Source organism: Neovison vison, chromosome 10 (genome assembly GCF_020171115.1).
Source record: "Neovison vison isolate M4711 chromosome 10, ASM_NN_V1, whole genome shotgun sequence".
Lineage (NCBI taxonomy): Eukaryota > Metazoa > Chordata > Mammalia > Carnivora > Mustelidae > Neogale > Neogale vison.
The window spans coordinates 68197540-68220163 of NC_058100.1; the positions used below are offsets into that span (position 1 = coordinate 68197540).

Sequence of the window (22624 nt, forward strand, 5' to 3'; positions counted from 1 at the left end):
GAACAACCTCTCTCCTGTATTAATCATAAATGGTTATTGGAGACTAATACTGAGGGAAACTAACACAATGACACATCTGCAGAACTGTTTTTTTTAACAATTAGTTATTTACTATTAATAGTGGAGGGGCGCCTGGGTGGCTCATTGGGTAAAGCCTCTGCCTTTGGCTCAGGTCATGATCCCAGGGTCCTGGGATTGAGCCCCGCACAGGGCTCCCTGCTCAGCAGGGAGCCTGCTTCCTCCTCTCTTCTCTGCCTGCCTCTCTGCCTACTTGTAATCTCTGTCTGTCAAATAAATAAATAAAATCTTTAACAACAACAACAAAAATGAAGTGGCTTTATAGCTTATAATTTTTAATCAGTTGAAGGTATGAATCAGATAATTTTGGATCAAAGTCAATTTCGGTGCTTTTTAAAATATCCCCTCTGAAATGCCAATTAAATACACTACTCTTCCCAGTTTCCAGTCTTAAAACTAGTTTTTAGTGTTTCCCCAAAGCTGTTAAGAAGCTGCAACATTCCAACTATGATGCTAGCGATGAGGAAATTACACAAATGCAAATACTGTTACATTTCTTCAGCAAGAGGGTCTCAAAAGCATAGATTTGCTGGGGGAAATATTTAGATGTCAAAGAATTTGAGACATTAGACAATAGACATGCCCACAAGTGCCTTAAATAACTTATGGAATGATGATGATTATTGTGCAAATAGACATATCATATAGCCATAGAATAAAGACAAATATTTATTTCCTAAAAAATACTAAATTATATACTCGATTGACACAGAGACTCAAAAGTACAGGATAATTTGAGACAAGCTATTAGAGAGTGACAGAATTCTATGGTTACTGCCCACCTCACCTCATTATCAAATTCTCTCTATATAATTACTCAGCATCTATTTTTAACACTTTTTTGTTGCATAATTATTAGCTAAGAATTATCTTTAATTGTGTAAGAAGACAACATAATGTTCCGTATATCCTCTGAGACTTTTAAAGGGCATTTAATGTTGCCTGTTGAACTTTAAAATGAGGGGAGAAGAGGGAAATATAATAGATTAATAACATGTACTCCAAGAAGACATAGAATTCTAGTGTCAATATTAAATATATTTTCTCTGTGGACTCTAAAAATGAAAAATAGATACAGAAATAATTTCATGAAAGTACTTTTTTGTATACTTCTCTTTCTTTGTCCATTTCCTCCACTAGACAGTGAGATCCTTGAGGTCAGGAATTGTTTCTTCGTCATCTGAGGACCTGATGTATTTCCTTGAACATGGTAGGTGTTCAGTGTGTTCTTGTTGTCTTCTCTGGCACACGTCTATATCTAACTGCTCAACAGACACAGTCAATGTCCTATATATCCCCCATTCTCCTGACTTTATATAAAACAATGTAGAGAGAGCTAACTTCCATTCTGGGGTCCCACACATCTGGATGGCCTGGAATCTCAAGTCTAAATCACAGAAGCTAATCATCTTCAGAGGTTCTGGTGTGGAAAAGTGCAAACAGGTCAATGCTCATCAGGGATCTTGGCCACAATCCAAATGACTGACATAAAGCAATGCACGGGGTTAAATTACAGACAAATAATTTTCTTTAATAAAGCATCTTATTAGATTATGAATTTTACTCTGTTGTGCAATGGACCATGTATTTTCTTTCGGATGACATGAACAGAGATAATCATGTTTTTAACCCTTGCAATCATAAATACGTGTCTGGCCCCCAAATAACCTCTTGAGAGATTTTATATGTCTTATGATATTTTCATTTTTGAAAACATTTCTAGATTATCTCAATTGAACAAGACATGTGGGTACTAATAATTTTGGGACCCATTCAAAACTATATTCTTTAACTGTCCCCAAGTTTTGTTTAGTAAAAAGCTATATAGAAGAGAACAGAGAGGCAGTGATGGGCTCTGGTTAGATGAAAGTCTTCCTTACCTACTTCTGTTCTTACCAAAACATATCTTTAGGAGTGAGTTTCATGCCCTCTATCCAAATTTATGAACCACACACTGTTCCCTCCTTGAGGTCCAGTAGAAATTATTTTCCCATCTCATTCCTTTTTTATTATTGACTCTAAGTGGGTGTTCAGAACAAATATCCAAAATGAACTTCTCAGGTATTTCATTCAGCACAGATGAAAATTAGATTTGTTGTTTTAGTCCAGTCCTTGTGAATCAATAATCAACGATTTTATGCACCAAATTTTGTAACGTTATGGGTTTTCCAGCGACTCTTGAAAACTGAATCACCCTCAAAGGATCTAGAGATTGGTCTTCTTTCAGTATAATGATGTACTATAGGTTGGCTAATTGAATTTAAAATGGGGTTTAAAAATAAATGGAGTTGGATTTAAAGACAATTCCCAAAATGTGATCAATGGCAGATTCCCTGGCCTGTGGTGCCACCTCCAGAGGCAATTAACACCAAGAAGCCCATGGAGTTCAGATGTGTATACTGGGCCATGTTTATCCAAAAAAAAACAGTCAAATCAACATAAATACTGATATTTATAAAACAATCTCATCAAGTGGAATATTTAGTCCACAGTGGATTTAAAGAAACACAAGGACATATTTACTAGTAGTTAAGATACTGTCAAGTATAATATTCTTAAGGGAAAATGTTCTGGCCTTTTGCAATTTTATTTTTTTAATTACAATCATTTCAGCTAGAAGATATTTGCCCCAGAAGATACCATTAGAAAAACCCTAACAAAATCACCAAATAAGTTATTCTAGAGTCTTCCTTCCTTCCTTCACTCTTAATTTTTCAGTACATCATTCTCTTTGAGATGACTATACATATTGTGGTCATCTGTGGCCCTTGTATTGTGCCTAAAATTGCATTTCTTAATGTTATGCTGGATTTCTGCTTGTTTCTCAAAATAATAACTCTCACAAGAAACCAACAAATTATATCATATAGTTACCCAAAAGGCTAAGCATCCCCAAAATAGTTTCAGACATATTGACTAATTTGAGCAATCCAATTAGTTTCTCCCCATACCTCATACTTACCACAGGGAAGGCATATTTTACATAATGAGATTTACAGAAAATTCTGTCATTCTGGAGAGAGAGCTATAAAAATTATGCTTCAGTCTATTTTTGGCTTTTATTTTCTGGCAAAAAAAGGAAAAAATAATTGTGGCAACGACTTGTCAAAGAGTCCCCTCAATTCTTTTTGTTGTTTTAGGGTAACAAAAATATTTTTATGAAACAGAGTTTTTGACCTAAATGCTCATTTCAAAATAGTATCTTTCACATTCTCAATTCTACTCTCTGCTCAGTTTTGTTACGGTCACTTGAATGATATAAAATTTGGTTAATTTATACTGATTTAAGAACCACCATAAAAACTCACAGTTCTACGGACACAAACTACAAGACTATAACTCTAATAAGCAACGTTAGCTTCATGAAATAGCTTTCAAAGAGCACTTTTAAGTTACCACAGTCTTCCCATCCTATATGGGAAACATTTGAAGGCACTCCAGAGAAATATCTGTTTTGGGGGGATACAAAATTAGTATCAAAAAGATAAAAATATCTATTGGAGACAAAAGATAAAGTAAGCTTTCTCTTCTATTATGGGAAAGAGCCTAAGGGACAAGTCAGAAATAATGGCAAGGGCTTCAATTTTCCTACAGCCTTTAAATATAACTTTTTACTTCAGTTAAAACCAATATTACATTGAAAGTACAATTTTCACAATGCTTCTATAGTTTCTAAAGATATCTTACTGGAGTGGATAGTAAAATTTTAAATTAGATGTACATCCATTATCGCAAATTTGGAATACTTTAGAAGAAATAATGGAATAAATATATATATATGTAGCACACTGAGAAATTCATATATATTTCAGTATATTTACATATTTACATACTTATTTACATACTTACATTTACATATTTACATACTTATTTACATACTTAACAAACAGTATATTTTTCCAACACATGACATTTCTTCTTTAGGACAATTTGTGTGTCTATTGAATGGTGGGGGTGAGAAAGCAAAAATATATTTTATTCAAAATTCTATACTTACTGAGGTTGAGTCTTTACAGTTATTCCATGCGAAACAGGACATTTCCATCTGGAGGAATATTTGAAAGAATCAAGACTGATGATCTGCTCTAAGCTGACTTATCTTCATGCTTTTGTACATCGCCCTATGAAACATTTGCTCAGTTACTCATTCCTTTTCTTTTTATATTTTTAACAATTTCAGAGATTGGTGCACACAAATGTATGCCAGAGCTGTTTTCAAATCTCCTTCCACAGGAATAAGGCTGAATTTGGAGGCTCCATCAGTTTTCTTACTTTACAACTTTATAAAGTTTGTTTCGGAATTCTCAGTAGATTGTGTCCAGGTAGTTGTCACAAAACCTTGCAAACATAAGGAAAGTCTGCAGGACCCTAAATTTCAAACTTTCAAATAGGAACAATCCATTTTTTTCTTATGTCTAGAAACAAAGATGAAAATCAAACACTCCACTTCTATTGCTAACTTAATAATTGCGCATCAAAGCCTCAAATACAAGTAAATAAAATATTTCTACATCTAAAGCTACCATCGTTTTTTCTTAGTAAAGTGCACCACAAAAAAGCAAAAAGAGAAGGAGAGGAAGGAAGGCGGGAGGGAAGAAAAGGGAAGATTTTTAACTGGCATGCTTGAACAACAACTCTATCTTAAGAAAAAGGAAAACAACCCTTTGAAAAGTGCTTTATCTTGGTTTTCCTTTGTAAAATTTAAAATTATAAGAGTTTATGTTATAATTTCAGAGAATATTAATATGAGGACTTGACACCAAATAAGCATATATTATATCCTAAGTAAACAGGTATGTACTACTTCTTTGATTATAGATTATTAGCTGAAAGTGAGTATAAATTTGGATTACCTCCCATTCACTTGAAAACACAAGCATATACTCTCATAAAATATCTTTTTATCAAAAGATAACACCTAGAGCTTTATAATCATTAAATCTAATATCATTTATCTCCTATTCAAATTGTTTTTTAAGCTGTTTTAATTTTTTCTGCCTTTTTTTTTTTAAGATTATTTATTTATTTATTTGACAGAGAGATCACAAGTAGGCAGAGAGGCAGGCAGAGAGAGAGGAGGAAGCAGGCTCCCTGCTGAGCAGAGAGCCCAATGCGGAACTCGATCCCAGGACCCTGAGATCATGACCTGAGTCAAAGGCAGAGGCTTTAACCCAATGATCCACCTGGGTGCCCCTCTGCTTTTTTTTTTTTTTAATGCATGTAAGAATCTAGGATTTCACAGTTCCTTCACATTAGTGTCCTCACACTGGTGCCACATGGACAGCCAGTCTCTCCACTCAACCTTTCCTTCCCAACTCCCAAAAAGCCACTAGGAAATAGGTTCGATCTCAAAATCTCATAAAACAAACTTCCACGCATTCTGTTTTTGAAGAGCAAAGTTTAATAGATTTTTTCCTTTGTTATTTTTCTTTAAGACAAGAAGTTGAATGCTTTCTGTTTTGCAATAAATAAAAACTTTTTATCTAATTCTTAAAGCCCTGGATATTTGATCGTCTTCGTCCTCCTCCTACTTTCTCCTCCTGCTCTCCCTCCTTCTCTTCCTTGCCTTCCTTCTCCTCCTCCTCCTCTTCCTTTTTCTTTTCCCCCTCCTCCCCCTCCCTCTTTCCCCCTCCCCCTTCCCTCTCCCCCATCCTCTCCTCTCCTCTTCCTCTTCCTTCAAAAATAGTCACCTTATTTTTCAATATTTGAAATGAAGAAAGGTCAAGCATAGCTTGTAAGCAACAGAATGCACTGCCTACAGAACTATACATCGGACCTTAAAGTAGAATTTTCTCAATATATTTTCTCATTATTGAATTGACTGATTTTCCAAAAATAAGATTAGAAGGCTCAACTTTTACCCAATCTATGTGAGAAATAGTTTAAATTTAAAAATACATTTTAAGAGACTTTTACCAACCTGTATTATTAATATAGATATTTAGGTTATGGATTAATTATTACACTAGTTTGAATTTTGCTATTTATGACTTTGTCTCTTGCCTTTTACCCCCAACCCAATCTAAGCACACCAAAATATAGATAATTGAATTCTTAAAGTATAAAACTAATTCTAAAGATCTAGAAAAATAGAAAGTAGGAAGTGGAAGTCCACACAAATAAGAAAAAAAAAAATCTGAAGCCTTGTCTGAGCAGGAACAAAGCTCATTTCAGAGGTCTGCAATCTCCTGTAACGTCAGGCATCAGGAGCTATCCTGGGCCCCTGTCCTTATCTGTGACAGAGTCACGGCCCCATTCTTACCTCTACAATTACCAGAAGAATCAATAAGCAAAACAATGTGCTAGCTTTCCTCTATGATTCCTTGATAAGAATTAGGGAGTAGATTTTCCAGAAATAAATGAAGAACGAGGTGACAAGTAAATTGGGGCTTGTTTGTGTGTTTGTTTGTCTGAACACAGAATTCATTGTAAGGACGTTCTCTGCATCATTATATGAAGTAAAAGGAAAATACTCAGAAAATGTCAGACGAAACATTTTTTTTTTTTTCATTCTCAATGAACAATAACTGAGGTTAAAAATAGTTTTCCATTCATTCAAAAAGAGCAGTCATGTAGCAGGAGAACTCTGAGCGTGCAGGGCAAGATGGTGACCCTTTACGCTGCCAAGGCCTGAGTTGGCAGGGTGCACCGACCAGTGTCCCTTAGCTCCAGGCCCCTGTGCCATGGCAAGAAAGGGCAGCATCAAGACCCCTGAGTACATCAGCCTTCCCAGTGCATGGATTGAAAAGAAAGCAGATGTATGGGACGCCTGGGTGGCTCAGTTGGTTAAGCGGCTGCCTTCGGCTCAGGTCATGATCCCAGCGTCCTGGGATCGAGTCCCGCATCGGGCTCCTTGCTTGGCAGGAGCCTGCTTCTCCCTCTGCCTCTGCCTGCCACTCTGTCTGCCTGTGCTTGCTCTCGCTTCTCTCTCTATGACAAATAAATAAAAATAAAATCTTTAAAAGAAAAGAAAGCAGATGTAAAACCTGCAAAGGCTGACGGTGGGGTGAGTTCGTATCTCCCAGAGAACATTCCAAGGTGCCTCTTGGCTCTCTATCAGTGCTCAAGGGACAGCCTTTGGGTGACAGGACCAAAGACCGAGGGAAGTAATCTGCCTCAGGGCTGTGCATTTCCCCACTCAGGCATTTCTCCTCAAGGAGGACGCAGCACATAAATCAGAGACAGAAGTTCTGTCTCCATGGAAGCCGAGGTACAGCTGAGAGGGCGAAGGAGCCATTGTCCCCAGCGCTCGACTGTCTGTCGAGAGTGTGATTACAGGCTGGAAAAATGCAGCCTTTGCAGAGGTTCAAGTGCCTGAATTCTAAAAAAGAGATTAATTAGGGCAGCCAAAATTCAAAGTACTGAAATAATGAACAAGTTTTCAGGACAAATGGAATTAATTTATAATGTATAGTAGGCAGCCTGCCCAATGGGTGTGCCCTTTGGACAAGTAAAATAATTAAAAGCCTACGTGTTCTACCAACTCTATGTGAATTTTTTCAACTGATTTCTACAACCCTTGCTGGAACTAAATATAGCATATGCTTTTTTAGCTTGACAAATAAAATCTGCTAAATGGATTAGATGCTCACTATTACACAAGAATTGGACTAAATAATAAAGTATAAGCATGGCCCTTAATTTTAAAAACCCTCAAAGACTCCTATTTTGTGTCTTTTAAGAAAGCAGTTCCCTCTTTTCTCTGATAAGGTTGAAAGAACGTGCTTCGGTGTTACACTGAATCTATTGCCACTTTAACAATGAATTAATTACTATGTGACTTGAAATTTTTCTCTTCAGAAACGTTGTCATATTTATCGAAAATTCCAGAAACTGTGCCTAAGGAAGAAAATAACTGATACAAAATCGTGATCAATAAGGTATACAGTAAAGCACAATCTTTACTGTTACCATATACTTTCTTGCTTTAGGATGAATATAATCATGTACAGAATTTGGACTGACATTTTCAAGAGTAAAACTCATTCCGTCCAAGGGGGGATATTTAAAAGAGGTTAAATGGTCTGGCTGGTGATGTTTTGGTGTGTTTGTGAGATCAAACCGTAGTTTGGAATAAACAAATCCATGACAGGAAACTATTGTCATTTTGTTAACTGATTATTTGATAAAATGCAGCTGTATATTATAAGAGTAAAAATAAGTGCAGAAAAATCCATAGCACAGACTACGACTAAAATGCTTCAGGTTCTGAGTATCACTGTTACATGTGATATGCCTTTTAAAAAATAAAACTATATATATATACATCTCCAGTCTTTGTATATATATTTTTTTCAGTAAAACTTTCCACATGTCCCTTTCTATCCTAAGTTGCCTTCTGTGCATTTTGATGTTGTTGTCATAGAGGGTAGAGACTGGGAAGGAAATTCAGTGTTCATTTATTTGTTCTTTTCATTGCCTTCATTTGTAACTTATAACTGTGATTCAATCCCTGGTGTACAGTAACTAACTTGTATTGAATATGTGTACATGTCAGATATTTGGCTTCAACTCTCTCAACATCTTTCTACACCTCAGTTTGGTTGGCTCTCTTATTACCAAATCCACAGTCCTCACCATGGTTTACACAAATGGTCTAAATGGTTTCTCTCACTTTTTCTCTTACCCCTCTTCTCACACACTCTGCTCTAGTGTACTTGTGTCTCCTTGCCATTAACAGAGCATGTAAAATATGAATTAGCCTCAGGACCTTTGCACAGGCTGTCCCTGCTATCTAGAACATTCAACCATCAGTTATCCCCATAGCTTATTTTTCTCTCTGCATTCATGTTTCTAGTCAAAGGTCACCTTCTTAGTAAGGCCTTCCCTCACCACTTCAATCTAACAGTGTCAGATCTTTCTCTCTACACACTTTAATTCTGTTTTATTTTGTTTAATTGTATTGTTTAATTTTATTTTGCTTAATTGCAAATATCATCAAAGGACATTCCACTAGATATTAATACAGTCACTTAGAAAATAGAAAATGAGTACCTGATAGATACCAGGCCTATAAAGTGGGCCTAGATTCTTTGGATACAGCCGAAATCAAAACAAACATCCCTGCCTTCATGGGGTTTACATTTGAGTAAGGAAGATGCAACACAAACTAGACAAATTAATAAAAACATATGGTGTGTTAGATAGTAATGAGGAATCACTATTTTTAGAAACAGAGCAGAAAAGGGAATTGAACTGTGACAAGGGAGGGACTGAAATTTAAAGTAGGTGCCCACTGAAGGTGATTATAAGAACCTGAGTGCAGGGAGGAAGCTAGCCTTTTAGACAGCTGCAGGAAGGAAACTTCTGGGCAAAAGAAAGAGCACTTCCTGTGGGGTTGGAGGAAGGGGAGGGGAGGTATAGTTTATCAGTTGATTATCTCTCCTCTGGAATGGAACTTCCATTAGAGCTTCTGTCTGTGTGGTTCACTGCCAAATCCTCAAAGCCTAGAACAGGAAGTTCTGACTAAGCATGTGTGAATGAATTTAATAAGTTAGTTATCCTCAGTTTACCAATGATAAAACTGAGGCAAAGCAGTTAAGTGCCCTGCCCAAAGCACGCAGGTAGATTAAGATTTGAACCAAAAAATTCTTACCCCATAGTCTTTGTGCTAACTCTTACCTTCTGCTGCTATATCCTATTTCTTTCTGACTGTAAGGAATTCTACGAGGTATGTAGATTAAATGACTGAACTGGGAATCACAAAAGACTATGAAAAGAAGGAAGGAAAGAAAGACTCTTCTAGATTACCTATTTTTATGTCCAGTTTTAGGTTTAGACTCAGAAATATTAACACATCTCCCAAGGTTAATTCCAGAATTGTCTGAATTGAAGGCAGATGTGATCACCACTGAAGAGAACAGCAAGGGATGGGTAGTTAGCCTTGGACCTTATCGTAGATTCATGTGTGACTTTGGGCAGTATTCAATCTCTGTGTCTCCATTTCCTCAGATGCAAAATGGAAAGTTTGGGCTAGACAATCCCTAAATCCTTTTCTGTTTTAATGTTCTCTTTCCTCTAAATACAAAGTCCATGAAAATATTCTGGAAAGTTTTGAGCAATTCTTGTCTACTCTGAGATGAGTAGAAATCTTCTGTGAGGAAAAATGGACATACAGAGGCAATCCGAGGGGAAAGAGCTTTAAAGAGAAGGCAAAGGGGCATAACAATTTATGTGTCAGAGAAATAATATACAACTATCAGACCAATATGGCTGGAAAACGGGGTGAGGAAAGAGGCAAAGAGGATGTTGGAAGATGCTTAGGTTCTGAGGTGAGACAATGAAGAGTTTTTAGCACTGGGGTGAGGAGTCTGGATACTATTTGATGGGTCATTGAATGTATGAACAGCTCCCACACAGAATCACCAGGGCTGTTGTTGACTTTTCAGATAGGTAGCGGTACATCTACATTGCGGGCTAGAGCAAGAATTAATGTTTTTTGTGCTAAGATACTTTCTTTGACATGCATTGTTTCAAGATGAAGAGGACAGGGAAGAGACAGAGCTTTAAAGAGTGAATACATTTCACAGATGTTAAAATAACATTGGAAGACCTTCCTTTCTCCTTTCTTTCTTTCTTGTACTAGGTCGTCATCAACTGTGAGGCCTGTGCTTTGTGCTCCCATGTAGCTTCCACAGAGTGGAAGACAACATTATTAAATAAATGACATAGAAACTTACTCCTCAAGTCACTTTACAGTGCATAGGGTGTAAGACTTAAAGGACAATTCTAAATCGATTATAATCAATTTTAGAATTTTCAGTTGGCACTAGGTATGTGAGAATGGTCATTGTAGAAAAGAGCTGCAAGTTTCCTTTCTGTTGTTGGTTCACTGGTCAAGAAAGTAAGGAAAAATAAAAGCAGATTATAGAGAGCCCCCAACCACCACTTATTTTTCCCTCCCTTCCTTTCCCCTACCACCTCCTCTTCCTTATTCCTTGTGATGCTTTGCAGCAGTCATCTGTGTGAAAAGCTCAAAAAGTTGCCTTTACAGGCTGTGTGATTCACCAGTCTTTGCACAGTATTGCATTTCTTGATGACTCACATGTTGGATCACCCATGTGTGCCCTTCATTTGTAACTGGAGATTGTGTTTGTCTCCTAGAGTTGTATATAATTCACATGGCCAGTAGCACATTCGTACATCTACAGTATAGGCCAATAAAAAAGTAATAAATATTTTTCAGCAATAGCTTGTCAAATGCACCTAAGAAAATTTAGTAGAAATCCATTTTTGAACAGAAAAGTCAAAAGAAAAAATATATATATGTATATAAAACACATATGCAAAAAAAAAAAAGTGTAGATACTCTGGATTTTGATCATATTAGAAAATTCCAGCCACTTTAAAGTCTAAATATTCAAGTTAACACATTCAAATCAAATTACCACCATAAAGAAGAGTGACCAAATTCTAGAAATTGCTACAGTGCTTACCAGTACACTGCATTCAAAAAAGAGATAAAAGTCATGTGTATCGTAGTGGTTGATTCTAAGAAACAAAGGAATTGTTGCGCTGCTGGTTTTGATGTGTGTGTGTATCACATATATCTATATTTTAGTAGCATATATGTATATATATTTAAAAATTATCCTTGCTTTAAGTAGTGAGTTTTTTAGAAGTAAATTAATAGATAATCTCAAACTTTATTTTCCCCTTCCCAATAGAGCCCTCATATTTCTGAAGCAGAGACAACCACAGACCCCCCCTATATTTCTCCATATTATTTCTCTTCCTTTGCCTTATTGAATACACCCATATTTTATTTTATTTTATACCTCTTTACGCATCTATCCCCATGTATTATTTTAGAATATGTCTTGCCTTCAAACAATTCAGAGTCTTAAAAAACATTCTGGGTCTCACTTTGTGTACCTTAGTAGAGGAATATTTGGAAGTGACAGGAAAATATCATTGCAGATGGACCACTTCACAAACTTGAAAACAAATGGACTCTGGTAAGGTATCCTCTGAGAATCAGAACACAGCTCTTCTAAAGATCCATGACTATATCAGCTGCCAATGGCAGGCTTTTTCCAAAGCTGATGTCTGGGAAACAATTGTTTATACTTTGTGTGGGGGAAAAAAGTCTCTTCAGTTAGCTAATCTATCATAAGAAAAACAAAGTTTATTCACTTAAATGGGGGAAAATGAGGACAAATAACCATTCTCCTTTGGAAATGAAATTGTGGTATACAAATATTTCAGAATGTTTGCATTTTTAAAGTAATGTCTATAGTTAAGAGTATAAACATAGGTATGTTTCCAGTCTTCTCTAGTGAAAAATATTTGAATATTTGCTTGCATCTGAAACTATTCTAATATTATTACCATCTTTTACCAACAAATTTTGTTTTCCTTTCTTTGAGTTTTGTTTTAAGTAATCATTAAGCCCTGTTCTGTTTTATGCTAATGAAACTGAAATGTGGAGGAAGTAAAATCAATTGCATAAAAGTAGAGATTACCTGATAATTCATTCTCCAGGAGAGAGGGGCCACGTGAGCTGTGACTTAGCAGAGCACAGGCATTCCTCCTGGGATTGGCACACAGATGTCTCTAGGTGGAAATGAAGCCCAGCAGTGGGAGGGAGAGGGGAGAACAAACACACTCGTAATAAGAGGATGTAATATCTGTTTTCTTAATAGAAACCTAAGAGGGGTTCCGTCCGTATTTTGAAAAAGCACTTCAGTCATACAGTTCCGTATTTTAACATTTATAATGCATTTCTCCCTCTTCTTTTTCAAAAGATATTATAATAAAAGGGCAAAGATAGGGGCGCCTGGGTGGCTTAGTGGGTTAGAACCTCTGCCTTCTGCTCAGGTCATGATCTCAGGGTCCTGGGATCGACCCCCACATCGGGCTCTCTGCTCAGCGGGGAGGCTGCTTCCCCCTCTCTCTCTGCCTGCCTCTCTGCCTACTTGCAATCTCTGTTTGTCAAATAAATAAATAAAATCTTTTAAAAAAGGGGGGAGCAAAGATATTTCGATGAAGTGACTTGAGGGTGCATTTTTTTAGGCTATATTAAAAAAAGGTAAATTCGTGATATTTATACTTATTCATTTGCATTTGAGTTGTGTGGAAACTATAGTTCAGTTCTTTGACATGGAACTGGATTAATCCAAAAAATAATGAGTACCTTTAGGAGATACCCTCTTCCCCATATGTTAATGCACAGATATGATCTGTATTTACTAAAATTCAAAGACAGCTAGGTTACAAATAGTTCTAGCAGTGATGACTGAATTTTTCTATGGATTAAAAAAACTAGCACCTTGGAAGATACTGCATGGTGCCACTGATCCACCGTCATTGTCAAGACCAGCTTAGGTGGGAACCCTTTGAAGGATCCAGTTTCGGAGTACCTGCACAGTTCCTGTCACATCGGCTCGGGATTAGTATGATCTGCGGCAAAGCTTCAAAGTATTTTTAATACTACAGAAGCACAAATGCACTCTAAGTTGATATTCAGGAAAATTTCTCACAGTAATTCTTCCTAAGAGTAATGAGATTAAGGTGCAGATGATGGAGAACAATTTTTAAACTCAACCAATCTAAAATGTGATGCTTATTCTGTTGATAAAAGAAGTAGGGTATAGGGTAATTTGCATACTTTGCCTGTTTTTTTTTAAAAATACATATATTTACGGTACTTCCAGTCCATGAACATGGATTGCTTAAGAGTTCAGACTTTAACTTTGGGGATACAATATGTTAACTTCAACAAAAACCAATGGAGTCATGACTGCTTAGATTATGGGGTGGAGGAGGAGTATAAAGAATGGAACAGAAGGGGGCGTCTGTGGGGCTCAGTGGGTTAAAGCCTCTGCCTCTGGCTCAGGTCATGATCCCAGGCATTGGGCTCTCTGCTCAGCAGGGAGCCTGCTTCCTCCTCTTTCTGCCTGCCTTTCTGCCTACTTGTGATCTTTGTCTGTCAAATAAATAAATAACAACAACAAAAAAAAATAATGGAACAGAAGACCCAAGTTTTTGATGTACCACTTATCAGCTATGAAATCTTAAACAAATGATTTAATCTCTCAGAACTCCATTCCTCAAGACAAAATGAATAGCTCTCAAGTTCCCAGTCAACTTCATTTTGCTGTGGTGCGGATTACCATAGCTAAGGGAGGAAAGAATCTATAATGGTTAAAATGGGTTTTGGTACCAGGAAGACCAAGTTTGAATTTGGGCTTCTGCACTTTCTAACTGAAGGGCCTTATATATTTAACCTTTCAAAATCTCAGTTTCCCCTTTATAAAAGGGGTATAAGAAAGTTGAGCCAGACTGACTAGTTATCCATCTCTCTATCATCTGTCTGGTAATCATCCCATTGCGAGTGCTGGCAAATATTAATAAAACAGAAGAAAGTATTTTTCTGATTAATATTCAATGTAAACGTAACTTATTATTAATGGAAGTAGTGTGAGAAAAAATTGTACTTCTCAAGTGTGTTCTTTAAATTGAAACTTTATGTCTAAAGTTAAAATTCTGAAGCAATTACATATTATTTAAGTTAGAGAATAACAAATAGGATATTGTATCAATCTAATTATAGTCACTGAAAGAAATGAATGCATTCAAGTAAGAGGGGAACGTCGTAAAAGAAAAAGTATGAAAAGTATATTCTCTCTATTCTTCCTTCTTCTATCAATCTTTAGAAAGTATTTTTAGGGGTGCCTGGGTGGCTCAGTGGGTTAAGCCGCTGCCTTCGGCTCAGGTCATGATCTCGGGGTCCCGGGATCGAGTCCCGAATCGGGCTCTCTGCTCAGCAGGGAGCCTGCTTCCTCCTCTCTCTCTCTGCCTGCCTCTCTGCCTACTTGTGATCTCTGTCTGTCAAATAAATAAATAAAAATCTTTAAAAAAAAAAAAAAAAAAGAAAGTATTTTTAGGTTTTCTTTTTACACCTAGGGGAGTAGTACCTGCTTGGGAGACTGACTTATAGGCGTTGTTAAAAATCATCCTACCTGAAGAAAAGAGAAAACCGCGACTCAGACACTTGTACACCCTTGTTCATTGTAACACTGTTGATAATAACTAAAGGGTGGAAGCAACCCACTGTCCATCAATAGACAAAGGAATTAACGAAAGGTGGTATATGTATACAAGGGAATATTATTCACCCATAAAATGAGGAAGTTTTGTTACAGCATTGATGAACCTTGAAGATGCTGAGTAAAATAAGCCAATCCCAAGAGGACAAACACCGTATGATGCCACTTGGGGTACCTAGAGTAGTCAAGTTCATAGAGACGGAAGGTAGAATGGTGATTGCCAGGACAGGAGCAGGGAAGGATGGAATGCAGAGTTATTGCTTAATGTACATGGAGTTTTGGTTTAGGAAGATGAAAAAATGTTCCAGAAATGAATGGCGGTGATGCCTGCACAATGATTTTAATGTATTTGATGCCACTGAACTGTACACTAAAAATGGTCTAAATTTTAGGTTATACATATCTTTTACATCATAAAAAAAATCTTCCTATCTAATAATTGTCAGTACATTTTCCTGCCTCCTTAGAATCGTAATCACAATCTTGTTTTTGGTGTGTATTCAGTATGTCCAAAAATAATCTGAACGGGATGTGGAAAGGGGAGTAAAATTGATCATTTTTGCTTTGGCGGAATCATCTCATTTTAATCCCCATTTTCTGAGTTTAAAATAAATTCATTTAATCTATGTTACGATAACCAAAATGGCTTCTGGGTTTGCTTCTTCTTCTAGCTAATGGGTTTGGACTAGAATGATTGATTGATTTATCAAGGCAGGCATTTTATAGAAACACCTAAATAGCTTCCTATCAATGGAACTGAGGTCTGTACACAAATAGTACTCATACAAATGCTGCGAGTATTTACAATTGGGTCCTTTGAGGAAAGTTTTATGTAACTGAGTATCATAATATTCTTTATATACCCTCATCAGATCTTTAAAATTTCACTTTTCACATACACCCTTATTCCATCCATAAGCTTTTAGACTCCAAAATTCCTATTCTAGTCCATTAGAACATTTCTCTCTCATGTGCACCAAAGGACATATGCAAGGATATTTATAGCAACAGCATGTTTAACTGTAAAGCAGACAATAACTCAAATGTCAAAGAAGAGAATAGAAAAAGAAATTGAGGGTATTTGCACAATTGAATACTATATAGCGGTGAAGTAAACAAACATATAATTATACGCAATAATGTCCATGGCCCTTAGCAACATATTTAGTGAAAAAAGCTAGTGCTAGTAAGGCTATTAGAAAATGTCATTTTTTCAAAGCTCTAAACAAGCAAAACTATCATACATACATAAAAAGATAATCCCAAAATAAGTCTCAAAAGTGGCAGAGCCATTGTGAAAATCTGTGTAAGTTACACTGCACACTTCGAAGGACATCATTCATATCGGGCCCAGCTGGATATGAAAGTACACATCTTGTGCATTTGTAAAGTACACACTTTGCACAACTTCTTATGTAATTGACTGGGTAACTATAACTTCTGGGGAAGAAGGAAGAAAGGGGAGAAGCAACACTTTCCATACGTTCTAATTCTTAATTCTAATTCTAATTCTACTGTTCTGATTCTTAAACTGGATAGTAGATTTATAAGTATTCATTGCATTGCATATAATTTTTTGTATTTAACAAATGATAGACTCCTAGAAATAATTCTAGGATATATTTTGGGTTTTAGGATAGAAGAGAGTGGGGATATAAAGTCAACTATTTTTCATACAAGGGGAATTTTTTTATTCTGCCTTATTCTTTCATCCCTAAAAATCACTGTTCTTTTTGTTTTGTTTTGTTTTTGTTTTGGTTACCTAAGAAAAAAATACACATCCTAAATCAAAATATTACACTATAGGGCCCCACTTAGCTACATCAAATTCTGAAAATTAAATATTTGTCATGATTTCTTGTCAAATATGAACTAAGTATGGAGACATCCAATCCTGATTCCATGAAAAAATGATATATTAAATTGTCCCAAGCTCAGTAAATATCTTCTGCAGTTCCTCAGATAAGTAAAATATGTTGAACAATTCCTGGCACATCTAGATTGGGAAAAAGATCTAACTTCTCTGGTGATTCCCATCATTCCTACACAATATGTAGTGCACAGCATACTCTACTGTGATTTTCTACACAAAATTATTAGGAATAAAATTTGTTTAAAATTGTTTGAAAATCAAGAATCAATTTACTTGTAATAGTTGGCTTTTTCCAAAACAGATGGACATAATCTAATATAAATGTTATCTAAGGTAGTGTCACTTTCATTAAAAAAAGGGATGCCTGGGTGGCTCAGTTGTTTAAGTCAATGCCTTCGGCTCAGGTCATGATCCTGGCATCCTGGGATTGAGTCCTGCATCGGGCTCCTTGCTCGGCAGGGAGCCTGCTTCTCTCGCTGCCTGCTTGTGTGTACTCTCTCTCTCTGGCAAATAAAATCTTAAAAAAAAAAAAAAAAGCCTCCCATGGTGACATTAAAGTCACTTATTGCAACAAGCATCTTGATCTCAAACTTAATTTGATTTAAAAATATTATTTTATTTTATTTTAAATTTAAGATTTTATTTATTTATTTGACAGACAGAGATTATAAGTAGTCAGAGAGGCAGGCAGAGAGAGAGAAAAGGAAGCAGGCTGATGCAGGGCTCGATCCCAGGACCCTGGGATTATGACCTGAGCCTAAGGCAGAAGCTTTAACCCACTGAGTCACCCAGGCGCCCCTAAAAATATTATTTTAAAAACTTAGGTAAGTCTAGTTGAAAGTTCATGAAATTCTCATGATATATTTTTGAAACATGGAAACAAAGTTATCCGTTAGTTACTAATCTAATACGCTTTTAGACAAAATAAATTTTGCTTTTTAAAATACCTGTTATAACCATTTATCAATATAGGTAATACTGGATAGTGTTAAGGTATAAGATAATTGATTACATATTCTTGCTGATTTTTTAAATAAAGTTCTTAAAAAATATATATGCATGGATATATTTTAAAGATTTTATTTATTTATTTGACAGAGGGAAAGAGCACACACACAAGCTGGCAGAGAGGCAGGCAGAGGGAGAGGGAGAAGCAGGCTCTCTGCTGAGCAGGGGCTCAGTGTGGGGCTCGATCCCAGAACCCTGGGATCATGACCTGAGCTGAAGGCAGCTGCTTAATTGACTGAGCCACCTAGGCATCCCCAAATTTTTATATTTTTGAGAAAAAAACTGTTTCTGTAAAAAATGTAACATCTTATTTTCCCATCTGCAAGGCCATTCTAAGTGAAATACTCATTTTCAGAAAGTTTTGATTGGTAAATCACTACAATAAACATTACGTTAAAGGAACACATTCAAAACTTGTTTTTTGGGCGCTTGGGTGGCTCAGTGGGTTAAGCTGCTGCCTTCGGCTCCGGTCATGATCTCAGGGTCCTGGGATCGAGTCCCGCATCGGGCTCTCTGCTCAGCGGGGAGCCTGCTTCCCCTCTCTCTCTCTCTCTCTGCCTGCCTCTCTGTCTACTGTGATCTCTCTCTGTCAAATAAATATATAAAATTAAAAAAAAAAAAAAACTTGTTTCTCCATTGACATTTGAAACACCATCTATATTTGTGTGATACACAAAAATGCAGGGAATAGCTCCCTCCATTTATATATAATAATCCCTTTATTATATATTAGCTTAACATAAAATACTTTGCTTTAAGAACAAAATGTTTTAGCTATTATTCTTTAATTGACACACATTCTTGATTTTCACTTAATATTTGTCTATAATAAACCATGTATCATTTCATATCTAAGAAAGATTAAAACCCTAAAAACAAACAAGCAAGAAAAAAATGTGGACAGGGGTTATCACAATAAAAAGGGGAAAAAATCTACAAATTGGTTTAAATTAATTAAGTTAAAATAGTAAAAACCAAAGTATGTCTTTTGTCTAGCTTGATTAGGTCAACTCATAAACCCAGTTTAAAAAACAATTTGCTCCATTTTTCCAGCAAAAGAGAAAAATGAGGGCAAGTACAGTATAGGAGAATTTTTAAATGAGACATACTGACAGATTATAATATGGTGTCTCATCAGATGACGTGGTGTTTTGACTACTTGACTGCAGAAGGGCTATAATTTAAATGCCATTAAAGACACATAAGCTCTAGCATGGAGACAGGAATACTGTAAAATTTTTTGGTCTGTAGTCACAATGCAGATAAAATTGTTCCTTTGATCTTTCAATGCCAAAGTCTGTTGTCCAGAAGGGAAATGTCTTTGTGCTTCTGTCTTAAGCTAAGACAGATTTCATTTTCCATCTAAGTCATTTTGTTAACGCCACATAAAAAGTAAAGTGTATTTTATCAGCAGAGCTTAGTTTTCTTTCATTGTTATTTTAGGTTACTTTATGACTATGTAGTGCTCAAAAAAAAATGTGCTCAAAATACACACATCTGGGTTTAAAGTGACTAGACTCTAATTCCAAATGTCTTGTTGTGTTTACTGGCATTTGTATCTTAGGAATTAAGAACACTGTTGTTTTCTTCTCTTCTTTTGTACATGTTTCTTAAAGAATAAGGACATATTTTGCCTTTAAGACTTAGCAGAACATAAACATATGTCTGACCTCTGTGAGAAACCTCACGAGCTAGTAATTTGTAATAAAATTTATGTAATAAAATCATTTGCAAAATCAGTGAATTCACAGTGAATTCTCTCCTGAGCAAGTCTCTTAATTATTGAAAACCTGTGATAGTTAACAATTTTTTAGCTTTAAATTCTACGTATATATGTTAAATTTTAAGGGGAACATCTTAATCTGGGAGATGTTCATAATAGATTCATTATGTCTTGTTCTTTGGAAAATCCGACAGTAAGAATTACTCATTGTGATTTGCACATAGTCTTGATAGCTCATTATAAATTCAGGTAAAAAACAAATATTGTTTTTAGACTGCAGGATGCCAGTGATAGTTTCCAGAATCCATTAAACCTTAGGTCTTAAGTATTCACATTTTGATTCTTTTGATTTTAAAAAATGAGAGGTAATTTTAAAAAAACAGATCCCAAATTAAGAATATTTTTGCCAAGATTGAATCTAATATTATATAAATATCATTTGTTTCTTTTCTCTGTTCTCACACATAAGAACTATTTCCAGTTTCTTTTCAAGGTGAAATTTTGGGGATGATTGAAGTAGTATACTTAACGGCCAAAAATCATATTTTTATTCTGTCAAATCCTACTATCTACTAAAATTTTGATAATAAACTACTAAAGTCAGGTTGGAAATAGTTTAAAAGTGAAATGTCATATGCACAAATAGTATTTATTTTTTCTTCCTTGATAGTTGGGTTCTATAATGACATACCAAAATTCTAAAAGTCAACTTTCTGACAGTTTTGAAAATTAAGTCATTTAAAAAAAGAGAGAAAAAGAAAAAAAGCTTATTCAGCACTATTTCTGGTGCAGGTCATGCTCAAAGGACAATTTAAATGCATCAGGCTTTTCTACAAAACACCCATCCATAAGCAAACAAAATCACAACCAAAGCTTGTACCTAAACTCTTCATTAATGCTGTTCTTCTAACTATTTCAGAGAGTGGTTTGTATTCAGGAGCCACGGAGGCTTCTTTTGTTTCCTGTCCCAGTGTGGGGACGAATGGAGGGGTTACTGTTAACAAGTCTTTGCCTAGCTTTTGTTGTTGCCCATTGGTGGCACATTATTAGTATAGACTCTAGAGTGTAACCTCCCTGAGAGCACTGTCCTGTGCATTCTTCTTTATCTCCCCCAGAGCTCAATACATATGGTAGATGACAGAAGTCCCCACCTGCTGGATGGTGTACCCGTTCCTCTTTTGTGTAGTAGATGGATTCCTCGACAATGAAAAGCACATCACTGGCATATTACCCAAACCCCTGCAAAACATAATTGATGTGTAAAAGCACCATCATATAAAAATAATTCTGCTTTGCTAATTTTGAAAATAATGCATCTGTCTATGAATGTCTAGGAAGAACCCAAGTTTGATATAGAATTTCCTATTACTCAGTGCACTTTGAGGAAAAGTGAATTACAGTTAAGATAACAAGTAAAGGCCAGAGCATGAATAGCAACAAAAAACTACCCGAGAAATACACTGTATATTTTGTATCTGATTTTGAGATTTAAAAAAAAAAAAATCATGCCAACAACTTTCTGGAATCCGTAATTGCTAATGGTTATATAAGTATCAGCCCCAGGCAGATTGCCTAGCAAGATTTTCTGGAGCACTGATGGTAAACAAGCCAATAACTATGCAAACAAATACTGCTTTTATGGTTATTTAAACACTCAGTATACACTGGAGTATTAAAATACTAAGAGAAGACACAATAACTTCTGCTTATCAGAGGAATATTTGGATAAAACTGACAAAATGCTTAAGCATACACGCAATCAGTATTACAGGAAATTTATTATAAACCCAGTGTAAAAATATTTCTAACCAGAAGGCAATACCAGAGATTATACTCATTAGAATAGAGGACATGAAAAATTATTTTAAATCAACTATTTAATTATGAAAGAGAGAGAGATTGAGATTTCATCACTTACGAGTATAAAATTCCAGAAGAAGTAATTGAGCAAAAAGAAAAATTAAATTAAATTGGAGATTAAGGCACATAAAAATATACAATGGGGGATACTCTTACGTTTGGGGGGAAATATAGGAAAGAGGAAAACCTTAGTAAAATTTGTAAATTAAATAAAAATCGTATGTCAGTATGTTTTTGCAGAGTTATGCTCTGAATTTGAACAGCAATCCTCAGCCTGTTCCACAGCAAACCAGTTCAGCTTCAAGGAGATCATTGGTAATAATTTTGATTAATAAGGCAACTGTAGAGTGTTACTAAAATCCATTTCATTCTTAATTTGATGAGTAAAAAAAGCACAAATGCTCTTATAATGAAGATAGCTATTATTTGTAGCCACTTTAAAGATAAATTAACAGTAAAACAACACAATACTTATTTCTTTTGATTCTTTCTAAGGAATAAAGGAATTCTGAATAAACAACGTTATAATTTTACTGGCTCAAAAACACAAAACAGTTTCAGACACTTAGTGAAAATAAAATACAATTGTGTTTGCCCAATACTAATAATTCTGCACTCCTTTTGGAAATCTCTTGATTTCTAGCAGACTGATAAGGATCTGAAAATTTCTGTTAAATGAGACCCTCTGTGAGCAAATGCAAGGCATAGTGCTTCCCACAATACTATGAGAATCAATTTGTAACTTCAAATAATCAATTCTCTTCCAAGTATTTAGATAGAAGCATGTCTTTGGAGAAGCCTTCTTCCATGCTGATTACTTGAGAAAATTATGGCAGAGGTGAAACCATCAAATAAACTGGAAAAGAGTGCAATTATGAGCAAAATCAGTTAATTCTCTAATACAGTATGCAATGTCAAACATGGTTAACTTCGGACCATGATCACAATGAACAGTCATCTGTCATGAAGAAAAAGACAAGCTTCCATATGTATAAGTGGTTCAGACTGTGACAAGATACACTTTGGTGTACG

At 35.7% G+C, this 22624-nt stretch overlaps 1 long non-coding RNA gene across 2 annotated transcripts in view; it reads right to left on the minus strand.

The window, feature by feature from the left end:
• Window positions 1–263: 263 nt before the first annotated feature.
• The window catches only part of LOC122918755, a 67335-nt gene continuing 44974 nt past the window's right edge, over window positions 264–22624 (minus strand). The window contains exons 3-6 of one of the 2 annotated variants that reach the window (XR_006386678.1): window positions 20884–20971; window positions 12543–12631; window positions 4076–4123; window positions 264–1498 (exon numbers count right to left, since the gene is read on the minus strand). This is a non-coding gene — a long non-coding RNA (uncharacterized LOC122918755). Of the gene's footprint in view, window positions 1499–4075; window positions 4200–12542; window positions 12632–20883; window positions 20972–22624 lie in introns of both variants that reach the window. The other variant, XR_006386679.1, reaches the window with a different exon arrangement.